The following is a 15,399-nucleotide window of genomic DNA, read 5'->3' on the forward strand; positions in this document are numbered from 1 at the left end:
CTGTAGCCTTCAACTGCATGCATTAGGATAGACTTTTACAGCTAGACTTGTGTGTTACTGTGAATCCTTGAACCACTGTACAGACCAAAATCATCATTAGCCTTTCCATAAACGTCCACCCAAGAGGGACATTTAAAGAGAAAACCTAGTCAACATGAATATCTTATGAGAAGATCACATTAGTATATCTATTGTCAATTTTTTTCACTGATCTTTTACTTTAAAAGAGGTTTCCCACTAGGGGCGTAACAATAGGGGATGCAGTGCACCCGGGCCCATATGGTCTCTGTTCACTATATAGGGAGCCCAGTACTATGAATAAAGCATTATAGTTGGGGGCCCTATTACCGATTTTGCATTGAGGCCCAGAAGCTTTATGTAATGCTTCTGTTAATTCACACTATAGATATTATGGCATGCACAAAGGATATGCCATAAATATGTGACAGGTAGGGGTCCAACTTCTGAACAGAGATCCCCTGATTTTCACTCCTCACAACATTCAAGTCAGGGAATACAAAACCAGCTGGGGTCTCCAATCAGTCTTCTCCTAGATCCGGTGGTCAGCAGCATTATGTGGGCCCACCAATTTTCAGTGATTTATGGAATGTCCTGTGTGTAAGCCATAAATATATATTTGGCTATGTCCACATGGGGCAGATTTGCCTTGGATTTTCCGTGTGGGAAATCCGTAGCGCTTACAGTATCAACAAAGTGCATGAGGTTTTAACTGGCGGCTCAGAGTGGCAGCATAGAAGAACGACTGCAGGTAATAAACCCGCAGCCCCTCCGAGGGATCCTGGGACATAACTTTGTCTTCTTAACTGGAGGGTTGTTTTTTAATAAGAGAAGTTATCACAATCATGTTAAACTTTGCTATATCTGTAACAAGGTTGCAATAATTTTTCTGTCTTATTTAAAACCCAATTCAACGGGCAAAAACTAGGGTAAGTGGGATTTTTAGTATACTGAGGCTAGAAGCACACTAGCCATGAATGTGAGGAGCTCAGGCACAACTCGCATTGGACAGCACATGGATATCAGTCAGTGTGCTGTCTGATTTATGCCGAGGCATCACATTGACAAGCTTTTGCACGTCCCATTTCTCGTCTGTGATACGGACAGGAATAAGACATGTGATGAGCTTTTTCAGGCAGACCATTAGCCCCCCTGAAAAAACGTCAATATGTATAACCTCATTGGCTATGATGGGGCCATGTGCTGTCCATGGTTTCACACAGACAGACCCAAATATGCTAGTGTGAAGTGGGCCAAATTCATTACAATGTAACCCCTGAAAAGCCCAAATAAGTGATATTATTTACTATATTATTATTAATATAAAAATCCATAATTACAAAATATATTTCTGCATCTTGCAATTCTTATTGAGTTCTATAAACGAAACAGAACAAGCCTGTAACATATACTAATATAAAGCCAGTCTTTGAACACACATGCCTGGACATACAGGAAGGAGGGTGAAAAGGACACGAAGCAAGGCTGAAAATACACTTCCTGTCATGTTAATGGAAGATAAAAACATTTAGGTCACCCTCTGCTCCACTTTCCTTGGAGTATTTAAATGGGCATTGCCATCCCAGTCTTTTATGACATATCGACAGGATGCATGATAAGGTCTGATAGATGTCGGACCCACCTCTAGGACCTACATCTATCTCAGCTGACCTGCACGGTCCTCGACTATACTTGGTGACTGGGAAGTATGGAAACTGCTGAGCAGGCAGTCTGACACGGTTTCCATAAACCCCATAGGAGTGAATAGGAGTTACAGAAATAGTGCATCAAAGCCCAGGCATGTCGCAAGGAGCCAACTTGGCAGAAGATCCCTTTTCTACATGTCCTGCTAGGACATCTAGATAGAATGAGGTAACCTGCTTGCAACTGCCTCCTATTAGTCAGAGTGAAGACTGCTAAAAAAAGCACCCTGACCTGGCCACCGAATGAATGTCTAAATGTCCACCATGCAATACTAGATTTTGCCAGTGACTGCTGCAGTGAAAACGTATTAAGTAGTAATTCAGACACAGCAGTACTGCTCACCAGACTTGACTGTACTCCAATTAGTTTGATCTCTGTAGGTCTCTGAAAAAAACTAGTGGTGCTAGATAATATTGCGTCAAGAGTGGGTAAAAGCACTAGATTCCAGGTAGAATAGTCCAGCACTTGATCCAGTGAAAAATATAAAACCAAAGCTTTATTTGATAAGATTAAAAATAGTAAAGTTAGGACATCCTGGATAGCCTACTAGTTTCAAGCCATGAGGAGGAACCCTGTGTGGTTTGAAACTTGTAGACTAACCATGATGTCTTGATTTTACTACTTATTAAACTCATGAAATAAAGCTTTGGTTTTATATTTTTCCTTTGGATCGAGTGCCAGATTTCTAGATGAAGGAAAGTTCTTTATTCAACCTAAATACATCCTGCATACTAGATTTCATATAATACAGAAAACAATATCCATGCTAAACTCTTCGAAGAGTCCAAATTCACACTTCATGTGACAAAACTGATGTAAGTATTAATAAAAATACTAGAAGGCAGTATTGAGTGAATCGGAGACTCAAAAAGGACATCCATTAACTTCATCTACTGTATATTGTACAAAGAAAGGCAAAACAACAGATCATATTGGGTATTTAGGGACAGTTATCCATCCAAAGGAAGGGGGAAGCATTACTTTTTACCAAAATCCTGCTAATGGCTGATCAGATCCTAACAGAGGGTTGAAGAACTACATGTGGGCCAATGACAATCTATGTTTTTCCCCAATAAAAATGGAAGTGCTATTGTAATTCTCCCCTTCCCTTGAATTGGACCTGTAGTGAAGAACCATACAGCTCATATACGTGTATGTATATATATATATATATATATATATATATATATATATATATATATATATATATATATATATATATATATATATATATATATATATATATATGTGTGTGTATATGTGTATATATATATATACACATACACATACACACACACACACACATATACATATATACACACACTATATTCAATATACATATGCTGCTGTCCTTTGTCCTTTAAAGTTCGATAGATGCTCGAAACGTGTTATTAGTGTCTGTATTTTCTCTTGTTCCCTTATTCTTGCATGGTACCTGATTCTGGAGTCCTCCAAATCCCATTGCTAAATGTTTGGACTTTAAAAATTGCTAAGAAGGCAAGAGAATGGAACAAATGCAATCCGATATGGAATATTGGGTCACTAGACGGCCTGTTAGGGCCCCTGAGTTTCAGTGTGCATTCTACCACGGCTATTTTAATTGCTGCATTTGGTTTAAAGATTTTTTTTCCTGACTTTTTGTATTATATTGAAAACTGAATAAAGCCAATGGCTTCAGTATGTGAACATGTTCAACAGAGGAAAACACACGGTCTCACAACGCTCCATTATAAATTTGCATGTAACTGTGGAAAAAGCTTAATATTACAGTATAAAGCATTTCAGAATATTGTACCTTGCGAAAACATTTAAAGGGGGTAGTGCCAAGATAAAAACTTATCCTCTATCCTTTGGATAGAGGATAACTTATCAGAGGGAGTCCAACTCCTTGGATGCCCATCGATTCGGAGAATGGGGGCCTGAAAGTCCCTGCATGAATGGAGCGGTGGTGGTGTATGTGCACTGCCACTATATTGATTTCATTGGGAGAACTGCTGAGTGTTTGAACTTGGCCATCTCTATACGGACGTTATCCTTTATCCTCTGGATCCCCTATTCTGTTTCGACCATGGCACAACTCCTTTAGAGTGGGTTTCTACCATTAAATGCAACCACCCACTCAGCTAAATGTCTGTCTACCCATAGATAAGTCCATATCTGCATGTAGTAAAGTCATAACTTCATCATCTGAATAGGTCTTCTGCAGGTACACATAGATATATCTGGATATATACTTGGACTACCAATTGGTGTGGAAAGAAGATGGAAAATCCCTTTATTCTGTATTCAGGTTGTGACAAGTCATCTCCTATCCATGAGATAGGGAATAACTAGAGCATTGTCGAGTGTCCAACCGCTTCGACCCCCACTGCTCACGAGAATGGCAGGTGGGGTCTGTCCCCAAATAAATGGAGCGCAGGTTGCACAGGCGCACTGCCACTCCGTTCATTTCAATAAGAGTGCTGGAGATTGCAGAGTTCAAGCGCTCAGCAATCTCTGGCACTCTCATTGAAATGCACGTGGCGGTGTGCCTGCATGACATCCGCTCGGTTCATTTGGGGACTGAATCAACCCCCATTCTTAAGATTAGTGGGGGTCCGAGTGTTCAGACTCCCACCGATCAGCTATTTAGCTTCTATCCACATGGATAGAGGATAGCTTGTCACACCCAGAATATTTCTTTAATTGTCGCATTAATAAAAAGTCATCCTGTGAAGACCACCCGTGTCCATGTGCCCTACTAAGAGCCACAGCAGAGAACTGCTCTATAAGAGTGGCTCCTGCTCTGATGGACCTTGTGTGTCCATGCATTACAAAGACAGCCATTGATTTGAATGGCCAGCATGTAATGCTACATTTTCTCTTCAGTGGCTACTGTAGGGGCATGTATAGCCAGACCTGACATTCCCTGGTCATAGATTATAGACGGCAGTCTTGAGGACTGCAATCCCTTTAATAAAAGACTAAGCAACTGGAAAAAAAAAAGACATCAACAGAAGACCAAAGCAAGTTATAAGCAAATGTCAAACTTACCTCGATGGGTGTGGAAATAACTGCTGCAGGAAGTTTATACAGATGTCCTCCAAGAAAACGCCACTTGCACGCTGCAGAGAAGGAAAAGAAGTAGAATTACTGCTACGGTGATCTGAATAGACAGGAAAGTGAAAAAGTAAAATGTTACCGGTTGCAGAAAATAAGCATCATAAACTGGAATATTTCTCATAACGAAGGATATGGAGTACAGTATGTATGATGATAGACATGCAATGGGCAACACTGCCAAGGACCTTTATAGTCCAATCAAGAAACACATGTATACATTATATGCAAGTTACCTGGCATCAGTGGCATACATAGAAAAGTCAAGGTTCCATATCAAAAGATCAAAATGGGCATCCTACTATGGTGCTGGGTATGGAAATGCACGGCAGAAGATCCTAGTGTTTCCTTACCCCTCTCTGCTCTTTCAATGGCAATTGGGCACAATTCCCCACCCCTTGCTTACTAATAATGTGGTTCCTCATGCAGGTCGTGTACCACCGCTTCTTCACGAATAGTAGCAAAGGTAATAGATCCAACCAGAGTTGTGTCCCCTCTATCCAAGGAACCCAAAGCAGGTGCATTGACAGTCTCTATATCCTCATCCTCGGTACTTGTATACTGTATCCCCAAACTCCAAGAATAAAAATTAGGTTAGCAATACATTAATTGCTGCCCCAATAAATTGACCTTAGAAAGTGTGAGTTATTGTGAAGGCAAAAATGTTTGTGAACCCTGCTGTGGACAGCAGTCAATGTCAAGGACAAACTCTGGTTAGTGATTCGTGGTATATAAAGAGCCTTGACTTTTGCACTGGAAATCCACCTTATGTGAACAGAGACTTATAATAAATTTGCCTATATTCTGTTTGCAAATGTATTGCTTGCTCTTGCATGTTTTATTTTTGCAGGTGCCCCTGTGATCAGGGGCGTAACTATAGAGGGTGCAGGGGATGCGGTTGCACCCAGGCCCAGGAGCCATAGGGGGCCCATAAGGCCTCTATTCTCCATATAGGGAGCCCAGTACTATGAATAAAGCATTATAGTTGGGGGCCCTGTTACAGGTTTTGCATTGGGGCCCAGGAGCTTCAAGTTATGCCTCTGTGCAGCATGGTTTAGGTATGGGTACAGGTACAGATACAGATAGAGGGGGGGCCCCAGTTCACATTTTGCATCAGGGCCCCTGAGCCTTTACTTATGCCCCTGCGTGTGATGTCCCTCTTTTATTGTATTGAGCTTAATGCACCCCCTTATACATGCCTGAACCCCCTAATCCTACAGAAAGTAATCCTCATTTTAACGGCTTCAAAGACGCCTCCTTGTTTTTTTTACCTGGGCTGCAGGGTTATGTCATATAGTAAGTGAGCAATGAGAAGCCTGGAAGCTGTGACATAGAGCTCAGCGTCCAATTATTCTGGTACCATCATATGCTTTGTATTACGAAAAAACATAGTTCTTGTGTCCCAGAAGAGCCACTTTTTAAAGGTGAATTGATTGGACATAAAAGTGCATTTTCCCCTATCTCCCACGTCCCGTTTTCATTCCTACTGCACATCATTTGTGTCTGGGTCTATATTTAGGAAACCACACATTTGCTGGCTCTCTCTGAAGCGTCTGTCTGGTTCTCAGCTTGTGCTGAGTGTTATTGGCCCGACATATCACGAAGTGCGTGGGGATTTCTTTAAAAGGAACACCACCACACTGTGCCAACTTTTCAGTTGCAGACTGTTTCCCCATAATTTTTGTTTTTAAATACCCTCCCATCCAAGAGAAGTCTTCCAAACCTAGAAGATAATGCAAAGAAAAAAAGACAGCAATATCTGGTCACATCCGGGCAGAAAGGGTGGTTTCATATCTGTGTTGGAACCTCCAGCCGGAGGTTCTATCACAGATGTGGCTGGAAGAAAATGTGCTTTCTTCTGTCCAAAAGCTGGCCAGCTGGGTGTAAAGCGAGTGGACCCCATTATAGTCAATAAGGGCTGTCCGGCGCAGTTCGGTTCAGTCCAGAGATGGAGCCATTCGGATGCAGGGATTCCCCTTTCCTGCTCCCGAACGGAACAGGAAAGCGTAATTCCTGACGCAGATGTGAAACCACACTTAGGCCTATTGTTGGGTTTGTACCACTGCCTTGTTTACTTGTGCACTTGAATGCCATTCGTTTAAGTCAGCGGTGGAGTGAGGAGGGGAGTGATCGATTTTTGGAGCTGAGGCCATTCCTGTTTCTAAAATGTGTGCTCCAGTATGGATGCTGCTGGATAGTTTTCAGGAAGCGAAGTCCTACAGGGCAACCAGCATAAAGCCTTATAGGCTGGCTCACAAGGCCAAGGGTGAGATTTCTCCTCTCGGCTAAGTGCTAGGAGTCGGCCTGACCCTCTGTATTTCCTACCGCTAGTTAACTACCATGCCAACGGCAAATATAACCAGCAGCGGGAGTACTTACAAGAGGACTAGTTGTATCCTGAGCGGTTAGCTATGGCTTGAGTAAGGCATTCAGGTTCAAATGGTTTATTATTTTGTGCATGTTGACTGAGGCCCAATTCAAGCCTTTACGTTGTACTTGTTTCTTCAGATTAAGGTTGATTCAGCAGCAAAATATTTGAGTGAGGCTCCATCCTTCCAGAGCTGCACCTGAAGTATCCACTGGGTTGCCAAGCCCAGGATTGTGTTTGAGGCAAATCGACATAGGCCAAAGCAGAATTTAGCCTCGCCAAATCGGGGACACGATTGTCTTATGAGCTTGCGTCGCAGTGTATGCCAGCAAGACCACTATGACGCCCAAAATTGTACAAACCCCAATACAGATATCTCGGTTCCTGTGGTGATAACTACCTGTTTGGAGTCTCCATCCTGATTTCCCACGGTAGAGGAAGCCCCAACTAAAGCTACCTCTCTGCAGCTATTGACATATAGAGTGTTTTGGGCATTCTCTGTGATCTAGGACGATCACCTATTGTGAATACTGGATCTTGTGGTATCTTTGTATATGTGTTACTTTTCATTGTAATGCTGCCTGTTATGATAATGAGATGACTACTGAGAAGTGACCTTTACAGAACAGGAAATTATGAGGCTCAGTGATGAGTGTGAAAACTACAAGATTTCAGGATTTTTAAAATGTATTCTTTTATATAGATAATTAGAGATGAACGAGCATGCTCGGATAAGGCAGTTACTCGAGCGAGCATCGCTCTTCTCAAGTAACTGCATTCTTGTCCGAGCAGGCTCGAGGGGGCGGCGGGGTGTAGCGCAGGCGGAGAGTGAGAGAAATCTCTCTTTCCCCCCACTGCTGGGCACGCTCAGACAAGAATACAGTTACTCGAGAAGAGCGAGGCTCGCTTGAGTAACTGCCTTATCCGAGCGTGCTTGCTCATCTTTATAGGTAATGACATAAAAAAATTTGCAGAATCATCACCCTCTTTTTTCAAATATGTTCAACATATAAATTTATTTGAAGCATAGGTTATTATCTGATTATATATTTGCTTTAAAAAGGGGTTGTTGGCCTTTTGTGGAGGCCCCTACCCCTCTTCTACGTCTGAGACTCCATATTTTCTGCATATGTTAAATCCCCATAGCCTACATTGCCATGTAATATGCACCAATATAGGCCAGGCGTGAGAAGCCAATAGAATTCAATGTGCTCTTAGCACCATGTATGACTGTTGACATACACCCGTGTGAGCGAGCCATAACAGAGCCAGCAAGTCTATCCGATTTCAATGCCGAAAGCAATGCACATACACGGCCACATCTCAGTCTCTCCTTACTGGATAGGATGGCCAAACAGCCCTAAGGGAACCCCTATTTTCCTAAGAAGTGAGGGGTCCCAATAATGAGTATATATTTGCATATAGTGACGATAGTGACTACTATGCCTGCGCAGCCAGTCTGTTTAGAAAGAGTGAAACCAGGTAGGCTGCAAGTGAAAATTATATTGTGGTCTACAAGTAAATGGTGGCAGTGCCAGCCTTAGGGTAGATGGCACTGTCTGTAAAATTATTTTGGGCGCTCCTCCAGTCATAAGAAAATAAACTATATATTGCACAGATAGGCAGTCTGCCTGTATACTTCTTGTGCAGAAAGCTGCAAGATAGCAGCATATTTGCACCAGAACAGTTTGGTGAATAAATACTGTGGCAGAATCAAGCTCATAACATAAATACAGTGACAGGATCAAGCTCCGTACACAAATACAGCACAAGTAAAAAAAAGCTCATAACATAAATAAAATCACCAGAACCAAGCTTATAACAAATACAGCACCAGAAACAAGCTCATAACATAAATACAGCCCCAGAACCAAGCTCATAAATTCACTAGCAGAACTAAGGACCTGTGTTGCGGGGGCACCGATAGGCTTGCAACAGTGCCTTGGAACATCCTGGAGACAGAGGCAGGAGAAGGATGATGATTTATGTGGCTCCACAAGATGCTGTCCCATTGAGGAAAATGATCATCTGGTCGGGCAGACCTAAGTGGGAAAATCGCCCCCAGCCTACATCTGCTTGGTGCTCCCCCCTACAAACCGGCCGCATGGATCACGCATAGCTAAGCCTGGTCATCAATGGTGGAGCAGGAAGCTGAAGGTTTGCAAACGGCACAGGAAATGTGATTTTCTGAAGCGTACTGAGAGAAAAAAGTACAATCAATGTCCCTGTCACTAGTTTCTACAACCCTTAGATAGTACCGCATAAATGTGGTGACAGATTCCCTTTAATTAAATTTTGAACTGAATCAACAGCGGTGATGAATGATCAGGACTTTGCCAGTAGCGTTATCTGTTATGACATCAGCGCAGCAGAGTTGTATCATGGGGGCCATTATTAACAGTCTGTTGCCTGACAACTTTGGGTTATCTCCCCGGCCTGTCAGCCTGTTTTATAGGTTTTTCTGGCATGTGGCACAACACTAAACACATGAGCCGCATTCTAAGGATTTATATACTGAAATTCTTCTTTTCATCTAAAATTCTGCTAGGAAAGAGGAAGAAAGTAACATCAGGCACCGCGTCTCATAACTTACAGACATCAAAAGGGCTGCCGAGCTTTGGAGATCTATGTTCAAATAATCTATTAGGCTTTTCTTCACACAACGTTTTTTGCTGTGTTTTTGCATATAAAAAAAAAATGCCATTAATTTAATGTGTTTTTACCTAGGCTTTCGGGGTAGCATATTTTTTTTATAGCTAAGTTTTTAACCATTTCATGACCATGGATGCTCCTCTATCCAGGTCACAGTTTGTAGCTCCGGTATCCACGGCTATAAATGGGATAGGTTTGTAACTGTTTTGCATACCATAACCTTTTTTCCACTTTTTCCACATGACATATGCAGCTTTGCTTTGATTGATTTAATAAATTCCAAGTTTTAACACCCCCCCCCCCCCCCCCCACACACACACACACACAGGTTTCATTTTTTTCTCCCCACAGCCCAAAAAATTATTACAGTACTTTAAAAAAAAAATTTTATGGTGACATAGCTATAGGAGGCCTGGGTTTTTGAGGGCCGAGTTGTATCTTTTAATGGTACCATTTATACTATAAAATGTATGGAAAACTTTGAAAAATACCTAAGTGGGGTGAAATGGAAAAAAAAAATAGAAAGAAAAAAAACCAAAAACGCTGTTACGCCATTTTGTTGTTTTTTTTAATACTTTTATGGCATTCAGTCATCTTTATTCTGTGGGTCAGTATGATTACTGCGATACCAAATTTATATATTTTTATGTAGTACTACTTAGAAAGAAATTATTTTTAAAGGTATTCTATTTTTTTGTTTCCATCTTTTGACCTCCATAACTTTTTAAAATTTTCCATGGATGAAGCTGTTCGATGGCTCGTTTTTGTGACATGCACTGTAGATATACATACGACTTTTTGATTACTTTTTTTTCTTGGAGACGAGGTGACAAAAAAAAACAACACAATTCTGGCATTGCGTATGTTTTTTTAAAGTTTTTTTTAACTATTAATCGCATATTGGGAACACAATGTGTTTTGATGAGTTTGACTTTTACAGAAATGCCCTTTTTTAAAAGATTTTTTTATGCGATGACTAGGAAAAGGGGGGGGGCTTTACATTTTTTTTTTTTTACAAAATGAAAAAAATCTTAATTTGACTTATTTTTTAGTCTTTTCTTCAGTCCCCATATGGAACTTGAACTTGCAATTGTGTGATCACTTATATAGTATACTGCGATACAATGGTGTCGCATTATACTGTATTTAAAAAGGCATTCTATTGAGATGTGCCACAGCCCAGCCTTCAGAAGGCCTTATGCTACCATGGCACCCTGCAGTCTCATCGTGGGGGGACATTCGCGACATGTGAATCTTGATTGGGATATTTAATTATTCTGACAGAATTGTCAGTGGCATTTAAAGGGTTAATAGCCGTGATTGGAGTAATCTCAGATCATTGGGTTGTAGGTGGGAGTTCGCTGTCAAAGAAAGCCAATACCGACTATGTACGGGGCAGGCTTGGCTTCCGAGCCTGCACCAAATAACAGCATATGCTGCCATCTACATACATTCTAACGGTACTGGTATATCTTGTCTCCACCAGACTTATAGGTGGAGACATGGGCTGGCCTGCCACAGCTACAGGGAACACCTACAGCTCAGGATTGGATGCTGGCTACACACCTTCCCCGAGCTGCTGTTGATATTTTGATAAGGCGCTTTTCTGGGTTCTGCTCTGCTAACCTCTGGCAAGTAGGGTATGTTCCTCCTTCTCCTCCAGGGCCCGCTGTATTATTTAGTGCAAAACACTTTCCCTACGCTGTCCGCGAACAGTGTTCCTCTGGACCCCGCTGTCGGGACGCCGGTCACCTACCACTGTAGAGAGGCCTGCTCCTCGCTGTGTCAGAGTTAGGACCGCTGCTACATGCGGGGCGACAGGGGCATGTCACAGCCGGCAGGGGACGGGTAGAGAGAGACAGCACGCGGCCGCCTTCAGCAGCAGAGTACTACCCTCAGCACACATTTCAGCTTATACTGCATTTAACGGGGGTCACTATCAGTGCAGGAGCTGGGAGGGGAAATTGGAGAGTGGCTGCGGGTCTGAGTGTCAGCGCAGGAGCCACGAGGGGAGAAGGGAGACCTGCTGCCACAGTGGCAGTAGCCGGGAGACGAAAGGATTGCAGAGGGATAAATCAATAGAGGACATCCAGACAAACCATCAGCCAATTGGAAGTTAGAGTTGTGACAGAGAGTGTTAACTCTATCTAAGGCTGGCCAGCCCCTAGCTTCTGGTGTTGACAAGATACACCAGTACCCATTCTAACTGCTTAACTGCAAGGGGCATAGGCAGTCAGAATGTACATAGCTGTATGGCGGTCGGGAAGGGGATACTGTGTTTTTTTATTTGTTATTCCAATCCAAAAGAGAAAGCGATAGGAAAGCATACAAATAAGTAGTGCAGTTTACTTCAATATTTGCTTTAGCTTTCAAGGGGATGTCTGAAAAAAATACACATCGATGGCACTTAAAAGTTCATACTCTCCTCTCCTCTGACTCACTGCAGTGGTGATATGGTTGACTGCTGCAGTCAATAAGTCAATGTGAGAATGTTCCGAAATAAATCATCATCAGGGATGTCCTGTAAACAGGCTAGGGCCTCTCCATTACTATGCCCTATGACCTCTTTACGGACATCAGTGGAGTCAGAAGACCTGGTCACATCATGGGTCACATGACTTTGCACCAGAGCACTGAACAGGAGCATCGGTGAGCCTAGCGCCAATTTAGAAATGCAAGTTTTAGGCTGAGTTCTCACATGCCGGATTCCCGGCGGAAATCTCGCAGTTTGGTCGCAGCAAAAAACCGCGAGACTTCTGCCGGGAAAAGCGCTACTTTAAAACCCGTGGCACTTAGCTGTGGGTTTTGAAGCCGCCTGGCCGCTAGCTTTTCCGCTGCGGACGGCGCTTCAAAAGAGGAGAGCGCGGCTGCAGAGGAAGAAGGAAAAAAATGAACATGCTGCGGCCGTCGAATATGCGCCGCATCGCCGGCTTTGCTGTGGCAGATTCACCGTCCACATGGCTGGTCAATCTCGGGATTAGCGGCCGCAGGCAGATTTGCCGCGGTGAAACCCCAGACGGAATTTCTGCTGCAAATCCGGCCTGTGTGAACCCAGCCTTAGGGCAAGAGGGGAAAGCCCCTTTAAGTTAAAATTTGGCCACAGTGTTTTTAAAAAACATGGAAAAAGCACACACACAAAAAAAACCCTTTAGGCCTTAGTCAGACGGGCGTTTTTTGCCGCGATTTGCGCATGCGCATGCGTCCGGCGATTTTATAAAACTATTGCTTTGCAATGGTATCGGACACATGAGCGCTTTTTATGCGCTCGTCCGATAAATTATAGAACAGAAATCGCAGATCGCACCTATCTGCGATCTGCGATTCCTGTTCTCTTCTCTATATGCGCTCAATGGGGCCGGCGGCAGCAGCGCCGACCCCATTGAGAACATATAGAAGACAAATCCTTCTTCTCTGCCACAGCTGTAACAGAGAAGAACGATGTTTGCCCATTGAATTCAATGGAGCCGGCAATACAGCCGACTCCATTGAAAGCAATGGGCTGCCGGCGTGCGCGGGATGAATTGTCAGGAAGGGCTTAAATATATAAGCCCTTCCCGACAATTCATCCCACACTCGCCCGCAGCGCATTGCTTTCAATGGAGCAGGCTGTATTGCCGGCTCCATTGAATGCAATGCGCTGGACAGCTCCTGCCCGTTTCTAATGAAACGCGGCTAGGAGCAGATTTTCGGGCGATTTTCGGGCACCAGTCACGCGATTTGCGGATGCGCATCCGTCATGCGATCCGCAAATCGCGCGAAAAAACGCCCGTCTGACTAAGGCCTTACACAGCACGATTGAAAAAAAAAAAAACGCCACAAGAAGCCACTCCTGGGGAAATCTAGATTTGAGTCTGAGAGTATAGTTTAGTCACTGTGGAATAGTGCCTTCCTATTCCACCACCATTGAGGGCTACAGTGATATGATTGAGGACTAGGAGGAACATTTTTTTTTCTTTTACTCTGTCCATCTTCTCCTACATGAACACCCTTAGAGAGGAGGAACAGTGATGGACTAGATTTCACTTAACGTGACAGAATTTTGTCCCAGGACTTCAGGATGGGATATATTAACTGCTGCTGTTCTTCTCTGCCAATGTCCTCTGATCCACCAGTTTTGGGCCTCATTTTGAGCGGTCCAAGATGACCACCGCAATTTTCAAAACCTAATTCACACTATGCATTACTCACTAATTGACCAGAGCTAACCAATCAGAGAGCAGGTATAGTTCATTTGCAGCCTAACACTGTCAATGCACTGTGGGGATTAGGTAGTTGAAGATTAAGTCAACCATCTTGAATTGCCAAAAATGGCATCCAGAATCGGCAGATCGAAGGGACACAGGTAGAGAAGTACAATGACAGGTCTTCCTGTCCTGGGCCAAAATTCTGTCATGAAACCCGAGGATTGCTTGTTTTAAATACTAAACTTGGTGTTTATGGGCTCTGTCCGATCTTGCAGCACAGTCTTATTCCAACAAAAGAGATTTAGTTGTAATACCAGATGTCGTCCATAGGGTATAAGCGGCGCCGTTTCCAGAAACAAAGCATACCTTTATTTTCTAATTTCATACCACCCATTTAAGGGTCAATAATTGTCCAATAGGACAACGTCATGGACATCTCTAGGAAGCAGTTTTCAAAATACAAAAAGAACAAAAGAAGCTTATAAGAATAAGACTAGAGCCTACATACATGCCGTATGTTACATTTGTAATCTTCAATATTACTTTTGGCTTTAGAGTTTAATTTTGGCTATACAAAAACATCAAAGCCAGAATGTCATAAACATTTGGGGTCAATTTGAGGTTTGTTCTGAATCTTCCGTTGTTTATGAGCGGGGCGGACGGCGCAGGTGTGACAATTCATGTTTAGACAAGTTCAGATTTAATTAGACTCGGTTAACAGGTTACAGGATTTACAGGAGATAAATTGAGATGCGGCAACAAACACAACATTTCACATCAGAATCGTGTCCAACAGGAGATTAACGTAAGGAGGGTCTGAATCATCTTTACCCTCAGGAGAGAGACAACAGCCATCAGGATTTCCGTGAATAAAGCAGGTTTTGGAGATAAACCTCTTGCTTTATAACACGATGGACTTGGCCAATAGATTGTATCCATAATATTTAGTCTGTTGGAGATAAAGATTAAAGGGGTTGTCCCGAGGCAGCAAGTGGGTCTATACACTTCTGTATGGCCATAATAATGCACTTTGTAATGTACATTGTGCATTAATTATGAGCCATACAGAAGTTATAAAAAGTTTTTTACTTACCTGCTCCGTTGCTAGCGTCCTCGTCTCCATGGTGCCGACTAATTTTTGGCCTCCGATGGCCAAATTAGCCGCGCTTGCGCAGTCCGGGTCTTCAGCAGTCTTCTATGGAGCCGCTCGTGCCAGAGAGCGGCTCCGTGTAGCTCCGCCCCGTCACGTGCCGATTCCAGCCAATCAGGAGGCTGGAATCGGCAGTGGACCGCACAGAAGAGCTGCGGTCCACGAAGACAGAGGATCCCGGCGGCCATCTTCAGCAGGTGAGTATGAAGACGCCGGACCGCCGG

At 43.2% G+C, this 15,399-nt stretch overlaps 1 protein-coding gene across 1 annotated transcript in view; it reads right to left on the reverse strand.

The window, feature by feature from the left end:
* HPCAL1 (hippocalcin like 1) overlaps window positions 1–15,399 on the reverse strand; it is a 185,430-nt gene that overhangs the window by 66,445 nt on the left and 103,586 nt on the right. The window contains exon 3 of the mRNA XM_066597322.1: window positions 4,756–4,826. The gene's annotated coding sequence lies outside the window, so the exon portion shown is untranslated. The remainder of the gene's footprint in view (window positions 1–4,755; window positions 4,827–15,399) is intronic.

Source organism: Eleutherodactylus coqui, chromosome 1, assembly GCF_035609145.1.
Source record: "Eleutherodactylus coqui strain aEleCoq1 chromosome 1, aEleCoq1.hap1, whole genome shotgun sequence".
Classification (NCBI taxonomy): domain Eukaryota; kingdom Metazoa; phylum Chordata; class Amphibia; order Anura; family Eleutherodactylidae; genus Eleutherodactylus; species Eleutherodactylus coqui.